This window comes from Podarcis melisellensis (genome assembly GCF_964234715.1).
Source record: "Podarcis melisellensis genome assembly, chromosome: 1".
NCBI classification, from domain to species: domain Eukaryota; kingdom Metazoa; phylum Chordata; class Lepidosauria; order Squamata; family Lacertidae; genus Podarcis; species Podarcis melisellensis.
This window is the reverse complement of record NC_138528.1, coordinates 58,067,838-58,081,765: the sequence shown is the minus strand read 5'-3', so window position 1 is coordinate 58,081,765 and position 13,928 is coordinate 58,067,838.

Genomic DNA, 13,928 nt, shown 5'->3' with positions numbered 1-13,928 from the left:
CCTCATGAGAAGAGAAGACTCCCTGGAAAAGACCCTGATGTTGGGAAAGATGGAGGGCACAAGGAGAAGGGGACGATAGAGGATGAGATGGTTGGACAGTGTTCTCAAAGCTACCAGCATGAGTTTGATGAAACTGCGGGAGGCAGTGGAAGACAGGAGTGCCTGGCGTGCTCTGGTCCATGGGGTCATGAAGAGTCGGACATGACTAAACGGCTAAACAACAACAAACTCTGTAAACAGAAACCCAAAGGTCAAGGGACATGGTGCTAAAGTACCCAACATCCTTAGGTTTTATCTAATGCTATTCACAGAAGGCTCTTTGATGCAGTAGAGGCTTCCATGAATGGATGGAGCATGAGGACAATTTTGGCATATTTCCTTTCTCCTGCAGACTCCTGCACCTCACCCACCAGCCCCAAAGGGTACCCCAGCTCTCTTGAATATATTTAGTTGGGCACCAGAGGCTGCACAGGAAAAGAGGAATCAGCAAAAATCTCCTTCCCTTCTTTCATTCATAGAAGCATCTGCTGAATCAATGAGCTTTCTGTGAATGTAAGGACACCATGGGTATATAACTCATGGAACTCACACCATACCTGCTAGATGAGTTAGAAAATAGTTTTTATTTGAACTGTCTGTGCTGACCCATTTTAGACTAACCACCACCACATTCTCACCAGTTTGAAAGGCTACCAGAAATTACCGATACTTCTTATAAATAAATGTGGGGATGGGTTTGTTGTTGTCAGGGTTTCTGGGAGAGAGGAGGAGATGACAGAGGAGACGGAGAGCGAGTGGGAGGAGGGGCAGAAGGATGAGGAAGAAGATGACGGAATTCTGAGGGAATCCACGAGTCTGAGCAGCGAGTCAGAGGATTCTCAAAAGGGGGTTACCTTAATCAAGCAAAGGGGAGGAGAAGGGAGAAGCGGAGAGGAGCCCAGTGGAAGACAGAAGAAGCAAGAGACGTCTCAGCCGGAACGGAGTAAAGGGGGTGGAGTCGTCAGCCTCTCGGAGGGAGCAGGATTGGGAGAGAACAGAGAGAGGGGGTTGGAGCAGGGTGTTCAGCCGGAAAGGGTGGAGAGCAGAGCAGGGGGTGGTGTAGCGGTCGAAAGAAAGGTCAGCAGCAACGTACGCGCGCCAAGTTCAAACGTAGAGGCGCGCGGAAGTGGAGAGAGCTCAGGGGAGGAGCCCGGCCCTAAAGCCAGAAAGAGGGGGGAAGAGGCGGCAGAGGATTCAGCCTCAGGCGAGTCACGGAGAGAGGGAACCCAGGGGGGCAGGAAGACCCTGCGGAAAAGAAAGGAGAGGAAGAGGTGGTCTAGAGCCAGGCTATTAAGTTGGTGCGGAAGAGGGGAGGAGTCAGAGGGGACTTCAGCGGTCTAACGTGGCAGACGTACGGCCACAATGCTGAACTGTATGAGAAGCAGAAATCTTCAATAAACTTTTCCTGTAAATAAGCTGCAACGGAGTGAGGTCTCTTGTGAGCTGGGACCAGTCCTGGGTGGCCGTGACAGTAAGTCCCCTCTCTCAAAGCAAAAAATTTTTTTTTGCGAAGCTCACGAACGGGAGCAGCCATGAGCGCTGAGGAGCAGCTGGTTGCATTGCGGAATCAGGTTACCGCTCTCACATCGGCAGTCATTGCTTCGCAGAAGAAGAATGACGACTTGGAGAAGACGTGCCAGGATTTGCAGGCAAGGTGGGAGCGCGCGGACAAGGCGGGGGCCCCAGGATCCAGAGCGGAGGGCATTGCGCTTGGACGAAGGGGGGGTGCCCTAGTTCCGCATTTTAATGGCAACTTGCAAGACTATCCCAATTTCAGAGCGGACGTTGTATATGCACTGCACTTACTCCGTCACGATTTTAAAGATGAGGAGGAGAGAGTGGGGTTCATTGTTTCGCACCTGCATGGGGAGGCCAGGGCTTGGCTACGCAATTTGTGGCGCGAAGATGGACCGGCCCGTCGCGATTCAACTGCGTTCATCAAAGCGATGGATTCTTGTTTTCAATCCTCTGTGGATGTGGACATTGCGCGCCGTCAAATGCACGGGCTGAGGCAGGGGAAAGCGACTGTGCGCCAATACCACTCTAAATTTTTTGCATTGCTCACCGCCTTAGATTGGCCAAAGGACAGTAAACCGGTCAGAGATCTTTTTTGGGAGGGATTGAGCCCCCCCATCAAGGATGAGATCGCTAGGGGGGACAGACCCCAGACCCTAGAAGACGTGGTGCAACGGGCTTTAGCTCTTGGAATTCGACATGAGGCGCGTCCGTGGCACGAGGAGGACGGGCCCCAAGCGCGTGCGCAAGCAAGGACTCTCCCTTTTGTGCACAGGGACTTCAGCCGTGCGCACCCCTCGCCAATGGGGAAGGACAGAGAGGAGCCAATGGAGATTGGTGGTGCTAGGGCTCAGAAGCCATCCCAGAGCCCTGTCCCTGGTGCAGCCAAAGCGAAGCCTCCTAGAGGAACCAGGAAGTGTTACATCTGTGACAGTGCGCACCACATGGCGAAAGAGTGCCCCCAGAGGCTCCAGAAGCACACTGCAGCGCTGGCAACTGTAACAGCAGAGGTGCAACCAGGGGAGCAGCTTCAGGGAAACGACAGTGCCTGGCTGGAAGCAGAGCTACTGGGGCTCAGCCAGGCGGATCTGTAGACAAGCCCCCAGCATCACTGCAGAGCGTGGACCCTTTGCCTCCCAAACCGGCAGTTCTGCTCACAGCAACACTCCAGTTGCCTGATGGGAGACTCCTCGAGGTTCCAATAACGATCGATTCGGGAAGCAACGCCGACTTCATGGGACTGCAGTTCGTTAAGCAGCACAACATGGCGCTCCTGCCTGCAACGACGCCTCTGAACGTGGTCACGGTGGACGGCAGGAAGTTGCTGGGGGGGCAAGTGGTGCAGCAAACCCCTCCCATGATGATGCAGATTGGCAACCATCGAGAGCTTATTAGTTTCAATGTCACCCACTTATCGGACACACCCATCGTGTTAGGCATGAGTTGGCTGGAGAGGCACAGTCCCGCGGTTGCGTGGTACCAGAGGCAGATCAACTTTTGTTCATCGTATTGTGCTCAGCATTGCTTTCAGACCGATCAGGGAGGAGAAGCTGAGCAGCCATTGCATCTGGGTATGGTGCAAACAGTGCCTCACAAGTACCAGGAATTCTTGGAGGTTTTCTGTGAGAAGGAAGCTGACAAGTTGCCGCCTCATAGACCTTACGACTGCGCGATTGATTTAGTGCCAGGGGCGCAATTGCCTGCTGCCAAGCTGTACTCCATGTCGGAGGACGAAATGCAAGAGCTTCGGGAGTTCATAGACCATAACCTCAAGCGAGGTTTCATCCAGGAATCTAAAGCAGCGGGAGGCAGCCCTGTTTTCTTTGTGAAGAAGAAGGACGCGCCCCAAAAAAGGCTTATAGTGGATTACAGGTTCATCAACAGCTTGACTAAGCCCAAAGCTTTCCCCATGCCCAAGATTGACGACCTTTTAGCGACCGTCAGGAGGGGCAAGATTTTCACCAAGCTGGACCTACGTGGAGCTTACAATCTCATCCGCATCCGGAAAGGGGATGAGTGGAAGACCGCCATGTTCACCCCTCTGGGCACATACGAATACAGAGTCATGCCTTTCGGCCTCCAAAATGGCAGCCACGTTTTTCAAGCATTTATGCACCACGTGCTAGCAGGTCTCCTCTACAAGAAGTGTGTCTGCTTTCTCGACGATATCCTGATTTTCTCGGAATCGCCGGAGGATCACGATAAGGACGTGAGGGAGGTCCTGCAGAGGCTGAAGGACCACAGGCTGTACGCCAAGTTGGAAAAGTGCCAGTTTGATGTCAGAGAGGTTGATTTCCTTGGCTACAAGTTGTCCGACGAGGGACTGGCCATGGACAGGGCTAAGGTTCAAGCGCTGTTGGACTGGAAAAGCCCTCGAAATCGGAAAGAGGTCCAGAGGTTCATCGGCTTTGCCAATTTTTACCGCAAGTTTATTAAAGGTTTTGCGAACGCGACGGCGGCGATCACTGACACCCTCAGTTCCAAGAAGAAGAAGTTCGTCTGGACCGAACAAGCGGAGCGGTCCTTCCGGACGCTTAAAGGTCTTTTCGCCTCCGAAGAGCAGCTGCTCCACGTGAATCCCGGCAGACCCATGCGGGTAGAGACCGATGCGTCAGATAGAGCGGTTGGGGCCGTTCTTTTGCAAGAGGATTCACAAGGCAACTGGCGACCGGGTGCGTTCTACTCCCGGAAGCTCAGCAAGACGGAGCGCAATTATACCATATGGGACAGGGAGTTGTTGGCCATTCATGCAGCTTTCAAAGCGTGGCGACACTTCTTGATAGGAGCCAAGCACACGGTGCAGGTCCGCACGGATCACAAGAACTTAGAGTATTGGCGGACGGCTAAGTTGCAGACCCAGCGACACATGCGCTGGGCGGAGTTCTTTGCGGACTTCGACTTCAAAATAGAATACATCCCAGGAGACTCCAATGTTATTGCAGACGCGCTGTCCCGAAAGCCGCAATACTTGGAGGAAGCAGCTCCAATCGCAGCAAAGCACATTTTCGCACCGCAGGCGTGGACGTGCGCTACCATCGCAGTCGACCTGGACGCGGTGCGACGCGCGTTGCAAAGGGATCAGTTTGCACAGTCTAAGATGGAGGAGCTACGCGGAGGGTCGCGACACAACGATGAGTTTCAATTCCAAGATGGACTTTTGACTCGTAAGGGTGCCCTTTACGTGCCCACCGACGATCTTCGAGCCAAGGTTTTGCAACAGTTGCATGACGCCCCTAGTGCAGGCCATTTCGGCAAAGAGAAGACGATGGAGTTGGTGGCTAGAGACTTTTGGTGGCCCCAGATGAGAGGAGAGGTGGCGGACTACGTCGCCAGGTGTGATATCTGCCAGAGGTCCAAACCAGTGCACCAGAAGCAGGCGGGATTGCTAGAACCGCTGGAGACACCGCAGCAACCGTGGGAGAGGGTAGCGTTGGACTTTGTTACAGACCTGCCCAGCTCCAGAGGTAAGACGGCGGTGTTAGTGGTGGTGGACTTGTTCACCAAGATGGCGCACTTCATCCCTTGTGCCAAGGTGGCGACGGCAGAACAGACCGCAAAGCTCTTCATCGATCACGTCTTCAGAGTGCATGGACTTCCGCAGTCCGTCTTGTCCGACAGGGGGCGCCAGTTTGTTTCCACTTTCTGGCGAAAGCTTCTGGGCATCTTGCACGTCAAAATCAACCTGACATCGGCGAGGCATCCACAAACCAACGGTCAAGCGGAGAGGGTCAACGCGATCATGCAGCAGTACCTGCGGTGCTACGCAAACCAGCGACCTGCGGCGTGGGTGGACTATCTGCCGATGGCTGAATTCGCCTACAACAACACGAAACACGCTTCCACCGGGGTGACGCCTTTCTTCGCGAACAATGGCCGTCATCCCAGAACCTTCCCGAGATTTGCGGCACCAGGAGGGGGGGGGCCTCAAGATGCCGACCAGTTTGCAGCGGAGTTGCAAGAGGTGCACGAGGAGCTGCGGAGACATTTGGAGCTGGCAAAACAGGCGTATAAGGTGCAGGCCGATAAGCACAGGAGGGCGGGAGAGGACATCCAGGTTGGGGACTGGGTGTGGTTAGCAGCCCACGCGATGCCGGCCAGGTCATTGGCCAAGAAGAAGTTAGGACACAGGCAGCTAGGGCCATATCTAGTTGAGGCTAAGATCAATCCGGTGGCTTTTCGTCTAGCCCTTCCGGAAGGTTCCAGGGTGCACCCGGTCTTTCATAGGTCGGTGCTCACTCCCTACAAAACCCCACACAGGTTTCAAGAGTCAGGAGCACCCCCAGAGCCACGTAGGAGGGCGCCTGAGAGGGGGGAATCGCCAAGACCAGGACCTCTTAACGAGGTCACAGAGATACTGGACTCGAGATGGGGGGAGGAGGGAGTTGAATACTTTCTCGCCAGGGAGGGCACACCAGCCGCTGCTAATAGTTGGGTGCCAGGCTACGAGTTAGACGACCCCCTTTTGAAAGAAGAGTTCCATGCACTTTTCCCACATAGACCCATGCCAGCTGAGTACTTTGATGACTGGCTTTTCACACCCACATTGTCAGATAGCACGTTCAGGGGTTTCTCTTCCCCCGAGGAAAGAACACCAGAATCAAGCCCGCCCAGGGGATCGTGCTCGGGGGTGGACACGGAAACCCCTTATTGGTGGGAGGAGCAGCCAGAGGAGGAATGGCGTAAGAGGTGGCTGATAGGTCCTTGGCGAGCAGCACCGGAGGAAGTAGCGATGGAAGCAGAGACTGAGAAGCATTTGGGGGAAGAACCCGACTTCGAATACACTTACACAGAACTGCCAGCGGAGAACATTGACGTAGACGACCTGTATCCTGAGCCTACCCCCGAAGAGCCGCAGTTTCCACAACCAGTCCCCGGCGAGCGGGAGGGGGGAAGGGGGGGCTTCGAGGGGGGGATGGATGTCAGGGTTTCTGGGAGAGAGGAGGAGATGACAGAGGAGACGGAGAGCGAGTGGGAGGAGGGGCAGAAGGATGAGGAAGAAGATGACGGAATTCTGAGGGAATCCACGAGTCTGAGCAGCGAGTCAGAGGATTCTCAAAAGGGGGTTACCTTAATCAAGCAAAGGGGAGGAGAAGGGAGAAGCGGAGAGGAGCCCAGTGGAAGACAGAAGAAGCAAGAGACGTCTCAGCCGGAACGGAGTAAAGGGGGTGGAGTCGTCAGCCTCTCGGAGGGAGCAGGATTGGGAGAGAACAGAGAGAGGGGGTTGGAGCAGGGTGTTCAGCCGGAAAGGGTGGAGAGCAGAGCAGGGGGTGGTGTAGCGGTCGAAAGAAAGGTCAGCAGCAACGTACGCGCGCCAAGTTCAAACGTAGAGGCGCGCGGAAGTGGAGAGAGCTCAGGGGAGGAGCCCGGCCCTAAAGCCAGAAAGAGGGGGGAAGAGGCGGCAGAGGATTCAGCCTCAGGCGAGTCACGGAGAGAGGGAACCCAGGGGGGCAGGAAGACCCTGCGGAAAAGAAAGGAGAGGAAGAGGTGGTCTAGAGCCAGGCTATTAAGTTGGTGCGGAAGAGGGGAGGAGTCAGAGGGGACTTCAGCGGTCTAACGTGGCAGACGTACGGCCACAATGCTGAACTGTATGAGAAGCAGAAATCTTCAATAAACTTTTCCTGTAAATAAGCTGCAACGGAGTGAGGTCTCTTGTGAGCTGGGACCAGTCCTGGGTGGCCGTGACAGTTGTGAATACAGATGAGCCCTTATTTTGCCTCTCTGAAACCTACTCACCCTTCTTGCATATATTTCTGCTGTGAAATGCTTTCTAGCTGGCATTGGATGAATGTAATAATATAATGCTACAAGTACATGGTAGCTCTGCATTTTTTTTCTTACTGATGAACCAGGAGTCTCACAAGAGAGCCTGCCTTTAGATAATTTCCAGCCCATGTTTTACAGACCTGAATTATTTATAGTTTGGATAAACATCTCTCTCCCCTTCACAAGGGAGGAAAGCTCAATGTTTAGTGTATGGGATGGGAGAAGGAGTTAGGAGAAGTTGTGGGTTCTTCTCTTCCCAGTTCTGTGGCTGATTTGCAAAGTGCCCTCTCACAAATATTTAGCTTTGTACAATGGAGGTCATGTTTCTAAAGAAGGCTAACTTCACACAACCACATTGGCAAGGTGACAGTGTGGTCTGCATACATCCCATTTAAAGCTGCCTCGGGAGCTTCTGCTAAGAGGCGGTCTATGAATCAATAGCTACGTAAATACACTTGCTGAAATGGATGCGTGATTGCTCCAGCATGATGCTCCCAGCTTACTGGAGCAAGTGTGGCAACTTGTGATGATTGCAAAACATTTAAAACTGATTTTAATATTGTATTTTTATATTGTTGTAACCTGCTCTGGGATGTTATGGTGAAAGGTGTAAAAGAAGCACAGCTTGTGGGGGAGTCTACCCAAACTTGCCTACATTTCGTATGTGATGACAATACCACAAATATCGTACAATGATACGTAAATGTCAGCCACTTGTTGGAAATATGAAAATGATGTCATATATTGTCTGATCTGGCCCAGTAATGTAAACATTTAAAGTAATATTTCCAATGTAATAGAATCATAGAATTCAAAGGGACCATGAGGATCATATGTGTTCACTCATTGCTTTAAATATATGGGAATTTTATCTCATAATACACAAAAATTTAAATGCATTTTGATCAGATTGAGTGAGGGTTGAACCCTGAGCTGCCCTGAGACAATTAGGAAGTGTGAAAGCTAAAGGATAGCTCAATATACAGCCGTAACTTCACTTACCTGGAAGTATGCCCCATTATATTAAATAGGACTTACTTCTGAGTACACATAGGCTTGCTCTGCTAAATAGGATGGGAAGAGTGGATCTGGTCATCTCAAATTAGAATTCACAAATATGCCTTTTGTACCTTTTGTCTGGAGAAGGAATGTTGTCTTTCTAAAACACACATTACTGATATCTAAGCTATCACTTAGGTAAAGGTAAAAGTAAAGGGACCCCTGACCATTAGGTCCAGTCGTGACCGACTCTGGGGTTGCGGCACTCATCTCGCTTTAATGGCCAAGGGAGTGGGCGTACAGCTTCCGGGTCATGTGGCCAGCATGACTAAGCCTCTTCTGGCGAACCGGAGCAGCGCACGAAAAAAGCTATCACTTACTGACCTCTTATTGACCTAGAAGGCTATGATAGCCTGATCCTCTGTGCTTTCAGAAGGCATTCAGTTTCCTTGAATTGACTGAATCTTACTCCTAAATAAATGTGCACATGAATTGGCAAACCTGCTGCTGCTTTTCTTCAATGGGTCTTAGTTACTAACTTTTCCAGAATTAGTCATTCCTTCATTTATTAATGAATAAATGAAGCAATCATCCCAAAATGAAAAATATAAAAAAAATCTAGTAAGCATAAATCAGTTCCATGGCTCGCTTTTCACATCTATGTGAATGCATGATGCCTCTTTATGCCATCAGACCATTGGTCCATCTAAGCCAGTATAGACTACTTCAATGGCAGAAGGCAGATGCAGGCAGTATAAGCTACTCCAGGCTCTCAGGCAGAGACTTTTCCCAGCACCCGAATGTAACTAGAGTTAACCAAAGCCAGTTTCAAATAGCATCCCACCCCCTGAATTTCCGCCTCGAACTTAAGCCCAGATAACTGGGTTTACACATTGCACATTAACAAATACAGATGTTTAAAAGCTAACATTTACATTCACACCCAAAAGTTCCGCCTTTCAATCTACAAATTGCCATTTTTAACAGCACTTGTTCGAAATCTCTTTGTTAACGTGCCTTTGGCTGAAGACCAGTTCATTTTAGTGTAATCTAAATGATAACACCCTTGCCCTTGCCAAGATTCTTGAAGCTGTAGGTCTGTAGCAAATGGACCATAATGCTCCTTCTCTTACATCAGTTGCTTAGCCAACCTATGACTAACATCTGTGTATGCAGGTACCTTCCCCCGCCTCCCTTTACCTCAGAGATTAAGAATTTTTCATCATGAAGAAATAAAAGTAAACGCGAGTCCTTCTGTGCTTCGCTGCTGAAAGTTTCTTGCCCTTTCCACTGCAGCGGTGCTTTTGCATCTCTCTCTCTCTCACACACACACACACAAACACAGCTGAAAAAGCAAAAAGCAAAGGGGAGGGGAGCATGACAGTAGTAGAAAAGTCAGTGGTGTGGACAAAGGCAGAAATTATGCATTTGAGGCACTCAGCAAAGTAAGCTTAAAGAATGTACAATTTCAACACTGAAGGCTGTTTTAAGTCATTCTCTCAGCTCAAGGAACCTTGGGAGTTGTAGTTCAGTATAGGGGACTAGTTATTCTCAACACCCTCACCAAACCACAATTCCAAAGATCCTTTGGGAGAAAGCCAAAGCCATACTGGTGGGAAACGGATATGTTTTTTCTGTTGACTCATCAGGTTTAAAGTGGGGAAGGAGACAAATACCACACAGATATACGCAATAAGAACTGACGCTACAAGTATGTGAATAATGTTGAATAGAATTTGCTATAGTTGCTACAAAAACAGTAGTCCTAGCACACTCTTGTTGCTTTCCTTTATGCACGGGGTCCATCTCCAGGAATTTCCAGTTGGCTCAGAATGACATGAAATAGATTCCAGTCACAGTCCATGTAAAGCACACACACATACACACCATATACTGGATCACGATTTGAATCTGTGTAATGTTTCTCACCCCATCAGGTCATTTTGAGCCGATAGCAAGTTTCCGGCAGGTGGGCAGGAAAAGAAGGCAGGTGTTCAGAGACAGCTTGCAGGGAGAGTGTGCTAAGGACACTGTACTTTAGCAGCAACCAGTGGTTTTGGGTGCCCATTGGAACTGGTAAGGTGGAAGTCAGGTAAGCCAACAGCAAGTGGAGCCAGAGCAAGAGAAGGGCATGCTTGGTCCCCATCCTCCTGCTTGCTGGTTTCTGCAAAGGCGACACTGGGACAGAGGAGGGAGCTGGCAGGCGATGATACCCTGAGACTGGTTGTGAGTAAAAAGCCAGGCAGGTGAGTACTGGCTGAGAGCAGGCAGAAGTTGGTGCAGCAGAGCTCCCTTCACCCTTATGGATCAGTCAACTATAGCAGCTTTATAGGATAGGATTCTGGGGGGTCTTGTCCAAACGTTAGGATGATCTGCTCACATGTCTGTATGACCAGCTCTCATTGCACATATATCTTCATGGCAATTGGTGTTTAGCAACTTGCCTGCTGCTCTGTCCCCAGCTCCCTGATGTTGGCTTTTGCTATTCCATCTTTGAATCTGTTCCTGCTTCTCGCTGTGCTCCAATTTCCTGGCTTTCAAACTGATGCCTGAGTGTATATGACTGCCATCTATTGGACAGAATAAAAATCAATCAAAGATATCTTTATTGTAGCACACATCCCCAAGTTCTCCTGTTTCCCTGTCACCTTTCTAGTTACTTTGAGAAATTGTGTCAATGGGGTGTGATACTCTTGCCTTTATTACCAACAAATTGCATGAAGGCTGGAACCTTTGTTAGGGTGGCTGTGTCCTACATTGCAGAGGACAGTCCTCTAATTTAAGACTTCTTTTTCTTTTCCTTTCTCGAAGGGCTGTCTGCTCAAAGTCTGGTTTAAAGAATAAGAACTATAAGAAGGGAGAGCAGGGGGTGGGGGCCTTGAAATTGCCCATCAACAGTTGCTCCCTGGATGATATTCCATACAATGGTGAAATGAAGTTTGTCCTATTAAAATTCGAGTATTTTTTTTAATGGATCAAGACATATTTATTAGCATATGCACATTTTATGCTATCTATGTCTTCTTTTGTGATCCACTTTTTTCCTTTTTGGTGATGCATAAGTAGCCACCTTCCTTCTTGTACTCCCTGTAATGTCCTATTGAAAGAGATTGCACTGTAAGAGGCACATTAGGATGCCACTTCTGCACTTATATGCCGCTTTGGCTTGTATTTTGGCATATTAGTGGCAAATACATACATACATACATACATACATACATACATACATACACCTACAAAATCGTGGAAGTCTACCGGTACATGCTTACGGCATGTGACAGTCCATGATTTTTAAGGTCTTTAGAAAACACCTTGTTCCAGATAGTGACAGGGAACAGCAAATTTTCAGAGGTGGCACCTGGGACTTCCTTCCTAGAGACACTTACCAAACAACTTTGCATACAGCATTATTTATGCCTTTGGTGAATTTCTATTCTGCCCGTTGATGCACTGAGTGTTTCTAAGCCTTCTAAGGCAGCTCACAAAGCACTGCTATCAGCAAATGCAATGCTTTATAAGCTTATCAAAGACCTTTCCTTCTGTGAAACCTTTTGGTAGAGTAATCCAGAATCTCTATGATGCATTTTATTGATTTGACTTTTATAGTAGGTTTACAATGTGAATGAACCTTGCCCAGTTTAAGCTGGTGTGATAGCAGCACCCATTCCTTGGTGTTAAATCAGGACACTGTAACTCATGGGTTAGTTCAATCCAGGTTCCATTACTGCACTGGGCTCGGCATGGGGGACTTTTGAAGACTCCTTGTAAACTTCATAATGTAGCAGGGAGGCTGTTAGTGGGTACTCAGTCATGGATTCATATTATACCTATTCTACAACAGAATATACCTATTCTGCTCTGGTTCCCAATTACTTTCTGGTCATAATTCAAATATTCATGCCCCAAAAGGCTTGGGGCCAGGACACATAAGGGACCCCTTGTGCTATCCTGTTCACTCCTTATGATCTGTTGGAGAAGCCTTTCACTCTCCTCCATTCATGATCAGGGTATGATGGATTGGGACAAAGGTTTTCCCTGGGGCAGCATCCTTTCCTTGTGAGACCCATCTTTTCCTCTCACTTACATTGTTGCTGTTGTTATTATTATTATTATTATTATTATTATTATTATTATTATTATTTCTGGTTGGTTAAAACTTACCCATTTTGGGACAGATTTTTTTTTTTAATGTGGGGGACTCTCATTTTAGAACATTTTTACCTGCTGAGACTGTTTTAGATTTATGCTTTTGTATTTTATGGGGTTCTGCGTTTTTTCTTTTTGCAAGAAAATTGATTTGAAAAAACAACTGATGCAAATGTGTTAGAAGGGTGGGGCATATGCTTTCTAAAATAAATAAAAATCATGGTTTTTAAATATATCAGGCGGTGTTACTGTTGAAGCCTGCTAGGGGATATATGTTGTTATACCAGTGGTATATAAGCCAATATGGTCTGAAGCTCAACATCAAAAAAACGAAGATCATGGCCACTGGTCCAATTACCTCCTGGCAAACAGAAGGGGAAGAAATGGAGGCAGTGAGAGATTTTACATTCTTGGGCTCCATGATCACTGCAGATGGTGACAGCAGTCATGAAATTAAAAGACGCCTGCTTCTTGGGAGAAAAGCAATGACAAACCTAGACAGCATCTTAAAAAACAGATACATCGCCTTGCCAACAAAGGTCTATATAGTTAAAGCCATGGTTTTCCCAGTAGTGTTGTATGGAAGTGAGAGCTGGACCATAAAGAAGGCTGATCGTTGAAGAATTGATGCTTTTGAATTATGGTGCTGGAGAAGACTCTTGAGAGTCCCATGGACTGCAAGAAGATCAAACCTATCTGTTCCTAAGGAAATCAGCCGTGAGTGCTCAATGGAAGGACAGATTCTGAAGCTGAGGCTCTAATACTTTGGCCACCTCATGAGAAGACTCCCTAGAAAAGACCCTGTTGTTGGGAAAGATTGAGGGCACAAGGAGAAGGGGATGACAGAGGACAAGATGGTTGGACAGTGTTCTCGAAGCTACGAATATGAGTTTAACCAAGCTGTGAGAGGCAGTGGAAGACAGGAGTGCCTGGCGTGCTCTGGTTCATGGGGTCACGAAGAGTTGGACATGCCTAAATGACTAAACAACAACAACAACATATAGGCCAACATGATGAAATTATTCTCTATCCCAATACACTCACCATCTGCCAGACATGGTTTGCTTTACTATAACACAGATATCTGAAGTGGTATCTGAAGAAGTGTGCATGCACACGAAAGCTCATACCAAGAACTAACTTAGTTGGTCTTTAAGGTGCTACTGGAAGGAATTTTTTTATTTTGTTATAACACAGATGTTTGGGACTCCAACTCTCATCAGCCCCAGTCAGTAGGACCAATAGTCAGGAATGAAATGAATTGTATCAAATAAATGGGTTTATGGAATGTTAAGGGAGGGATAGTACTTCTGGGGGGACACACACATCATGCTCCTCCTGGGGTAGCTGGTCCACCTTTGGTCCTCACCCTGTACTTAGCTCTCACCTGTGCCATTTCAATACTAACAGAGCATCCTTCCCTATGTTCCAGTAGGAGAACACTTCAATCTCCCAGGATATTCAAT